Source organism: Pseudophryne corroboree, chromosome 3 (genome assembly GCF_028390025.1).
Source record: "Pseudophryne corroboree isolate aPseCor3 chromosome 3, aPseCor3.hap2, whole genome shotgun sequence".
Taxonomy (NCBI): domain Eukaryota; kingdom Metazoa; phylum Chordata; class Amphibia; order Anura; family Myobatrachidae; genus Pseudophryne; species Pseudophryne corroboree.
In genome coordinates, this window is record NC_086446.1 from 614,220,539 (window position 1) to 614,225,181 (window position 4,643).

At 40.3% G+C, this 4,643-nt stretch overlaps 1 pseudogene; it reads left to right on the top strand.

Moving 5' to 3' along the window:
* Positions 1–3,603: 3,603 nt before the first annotated feature.
* On the top strand, positions 3,604–3,722 carry LOC134894211 (5S ribosomal RNA; annotated as a pseudogene).
* The last annotated feature ends 921 nt before the right edge of the window (positions 3,723–4,643 follow it).

Here is a 4,643-nt window from a genome sequence, read left to right on the forward strand (position 1 = left end):
GGTATGGTAAATACCTCTCAGCATGTAAAATGGATGGTGTTTGAGGCAAAATGTGATTCCGTAAAGAAAAAAATTGATTTGACAATCGCCAATTGGTATTGGCCAATTAATGGCCCAAGGGAGACCAAGAAGTGGAGGGATTATTCACTGATGAAATCCTCCATATTACAATTATGATGGAGAGCACATGCCGGAGTTAAATGATTTGATGAAATGCTAATAGAAATACTAGTATGACATGGGTTAAATGATTTGATGAAGTGCTAATAAACAATCATGCGAAAAAACATAAGCTGAATCTTATATCAGGATTAACAGGAGCTGTCTAGGCAGTACCTTGTTTCATTGTGACAAAATGTATAAAGAATTTCCACTGAATTGCTAAATATGAAGTGGATATTGCTTTGTGTAATTATGTAACAACACCCTTAATATGCACTGCTCGGGCTGCAGAGGCAGCTAACTGTTCATACATTTAAACATTTCGACGTACATTGTTGCAGAAAAGGTGTCTGGGCAGCTCTGTGTCCAAATGAAAACAGATACAATTGTTTTAAACACACCACATAAGTTGCAAAGGGCAGCTGCCTTTTAACACTGCAAGATGCAAATAGTTGTCACAGTAACATACTGCAAACAGATGTGTTTGTTTTGGAATAGACCACATAGGCTGCAAGAAGCAGCAGGATTCTATCAAATGCTTATCTCATTAATTTATCACAATAACAGATTTCTGAGAAAAATACAGAAAGTCGCAATTTATCACAATAACCGAGTGCTGAGAAAGCTACAGAGATAGTGACTCTAGTCTCAACCAAAAATTGCAGATTTGAAACCAGCAGAAGACAGTATAAGAACAGCTGGTGTTCTATTTACAAATAATAGTAAAGACAGAGTAGTTGTAAGTTAACACTGTTCTGATAGTAAGTGTGAAAGAAGCTCTCACGCCAACGGAGTGCCTGAGTTAAAGAGTAATTGCCTGGCTAACTTGAGGGGATTTAATGTAGCACCAATGAAATGATGGCTGACAACACGAATCCCTGTTTTAAATAAGTGCCATGTGTCTGTGCACCGTTTGCAAAGTTTTAGATATCAGCATTCAGTGACACTAATAGCCTCTATAATTATGAATTAATGAGGGAATTATCAAGCAATTAATATTGCTGGCTAAATCTTGCCAGGGAGACAATCCGTACTCTATGCACTGGGTGGGGCCAGCTTTTTCCCTTGAGAGTGCGCTGGGCACACGGGGAGAGAGCTGTCCTGGAGAGCTTTGAATCCGCTGCAGTGAGCGGTGTTATACTTGCGGCATTCGCTGACAGGAGTCCGCCCGTCGGAGCCCCGTTGCCGAGGTCCCGGAAGTTGGGTGCCGGACCGGAAGTGACGCGCGTTTCGCTGGGAGGAGCTTGTTCACTGGATCGTCTGATCTGTGAGCCCTCCGTATGCGTCTCTTAACGAACACTGTGACCAATCAATTTACTCATAAACTTGAGTGACTAATAGGTAAACCTATGGATAGCCAGAATCCAAGCCGCTGTTGTAATGGCATATTAGATTTCTGATTGCTAACGGTGCAGAGACGTTGGGACTAATGTAATTATACTAAAGTGCAAGAGTAGGGAATGGTTAAGTTGAATGAAATCCAATAGGAAAAGAGAAATGAGAGAGAATAAGAGGGTTACTGCTTTGTCGTAATAAACAATAAATCAATGTGGGTGTGATGCTTGAATAAGAATGCTAGTGTGGAGCTTCCCTGCGGAGTATGGGTAAAAAATAATAATAATAGGGAATGCTTGATGCCTGGCATCAAGCATTCCCTATTATTATTATTTTTTACCCATACTCCGCAGGGAAGCTCCACACTAGCATTCTTATTCAAGCATCACACCCACATTGATTTATTGTTTATTACAACAAAGCAGCAACCCTATTATTCTCTCTCATTTCTCTTTTCCTATTGGATTTCATTCAACTTAACCATTCCCTACTCTTGCACTTTAGTATAATTACATTAGACCCAACATCTCTGCACCGTTAGCAATCAGAAATCTAATATGCCATTACAACAGCGGCTTGGATTCTGGCTATCCATAGGTTTACCTATTAGTCACTCAAGTTTATGAGTAAATTGATTGGTCACAGTGTTCGTTAAGAAACGCATACGGAGGGCTCACAGATCAGACGATCCAGTGAACAAGCTCCTCCCAGCGAAACGCGCGTCACTTCCGGTCCGGCACCCAACTTCCGGGACCTCGGCAACGGGGCTCCGACGGGCGGACTCCTGTCAGCGAATGCCGCAAGTATAACACCGCTCACTGCAGCGGATTCAAAGCTCTCCAGGACAGCTCTCTCCCCGTGTGCCCAGCGCACTCTCAAGGGAAAAAGCTGGCCCCACCCAGTGCATAGAGTACGGATTGTCTCCCTGGCAAGATTTAGCCAGCAATATTAATTGCTTGATAATTCCCTCATTAATTCATAATTATAGAGGCTATTAGTGTCACTGAATGCTGATATCTAAAACTTTGCAAACGGTGCACAGACACATGGCACTTATTTAAAACAGGGATTCGTGTTGTCAGCCATCATTTCATTGGTGCTACATTAAATCCCCTCAAGTTAGCCAGGCAATTACTCTTTAACTCAGGCACTCCGTTGGCGTGAGAGCTTCTTTCACACTTACGATCAGAACAGTGTTAACTTACAACTACTCTGTCTTTACTATTATTTGTAAATAGAACACCAGCTGTTCTTATACTGTCTTCTGCTGGTTTCAAATCTGCAATTTTTGGTTGAGACTAGAGTCACTATCTCTGTAGCTTTCTCAGCACTCGGTTATTGTGATAAATTGCGACTTTCTGTATTTTTCTCAGAAATCTGTTATTGTGATAAATTAATGAGATAAGCATTTGATAGAATCCTGCTGCTTCTTGCAGCCTATGTGGTCTATTCCAAAACAAACACATCTGTTTGCAGTATGTTACTGTGACAACTATTTGCATCTTGCAGTGTTAAAAGGCAGCTGCCCTTTGCAACTTATGTGGTGTGTTTAAAACAATTGTATCTGTTTTCATTTGGACACAGAGCTGCCCAGACACCTTTTCTGCAACAATGTACGTCGAAATGTTTAAATGTATGAACAGTTAGCTGCCTCTGCAGCCCGAGCAGTGCATATTAAGGGTGTTGTTACATAATTACACAAAGCAATATCCACTTCATATTTAGCAATTCAGTGGAAATTCTTTATACATTTTGTCACAATGAAACAAGGTACTGCCTAGACAGCTCCTGTTAATCCTGATATAAGATTCAGCTTATGTTTTTTCGCATGATTGATTATTAGCACTTCATCAAATCATTTAACCCATGTCATACTAGTATTTCTATTAGCATTTCATCAAATCATTTAACTCCGGCATGTGCTCTCCATCATAATTGTAATATGGAGGATTTCATCAGTGAATAATCCCTCCACTTCTTGGTCTCCCTTGGGCCATTAATTGGCCAATACCAATTGGCGATTGTCAAATCAATTTTTTTCTTTACGGAATCACATTTTGCCTCAAACACCATCCATTTTACATGCTGAGAGGTATTTACCATACCTTCTACAGTCATACCATGCTGGATTTGCCCGATCTCGTCTGATCTTGGAAGCCAAGCAGCATTGGGCCCGGTCAGTACCAGAAAGGGTGACCCTCTGGGAATACTGGGTACTGTAGTCCCATCAAGGTACCAGCAGAACCTACTTGTCAACTAACACTGCAGAACACGCAGCACAGTTGATTATTTCAAAAGGAGTCCGGTAATTAAAAAAACGGTTTCTTTTTCTTGTATCTCTCATATGAAATACACATAAGTATCTTCAATCATAAACTCATAGAGATAACGAGAACTTTCATTTTCGCAGTGGACATATGTCTAACAATAATACTCGCCTAGAATCCAGAGGGTGTGCAGACAAATTTTCTGTCACCTACTTTCAATAGGCGAGTGACATATTATTACTATATCGTCTTCTACATACTATTTAATACTTGTTTTAACCCACTTCGCTGTTTCACACAGCAATGTTTTTCACATATAATTAATTAAACTTTTTCGTCTGAAGAATTTAATAAAAGTTACGTTTTAATGCTTTATATACATTCCATTGTTTCACAACATTGTCATGAAATCAATTTAAAAAAGTGTGCCCCAGAGAGACATATCAACCAGCTCTTTTAATGCTTCTTTGCAAAACCACCCTTAATAGCAATGAAAGGTGGGAAGGAGCCCGGGACAATAAGAGATCATTTTGCTGGCACTGAGCTGTGTGTGCTGTCAGGTGTTTATTGAAGAGGTAGTGGTGGTGGTGGTGGTGGGTGCTGTGAGGCCCCCTCCAGCCTTAAAGCTCCCCTGTCTGGCATTGTGTGTAGTATAACCATGTACAGTATGCATGCTTTGTCATAATGATCATTCTTAGTGACACGACCTCCACACAAAGGTTATTGTTTTTCTCTTCTTCCATTGCTATTTACAAAACAAAAAGCCAGCCGAAATACAACCAGAAACAAAGCACACTCTATGAAACAACACAGACTTACATTATTTTCCAATAACAATTGAATATACTGTATGGAGAACATTGCATTTTCCTAGTAGTC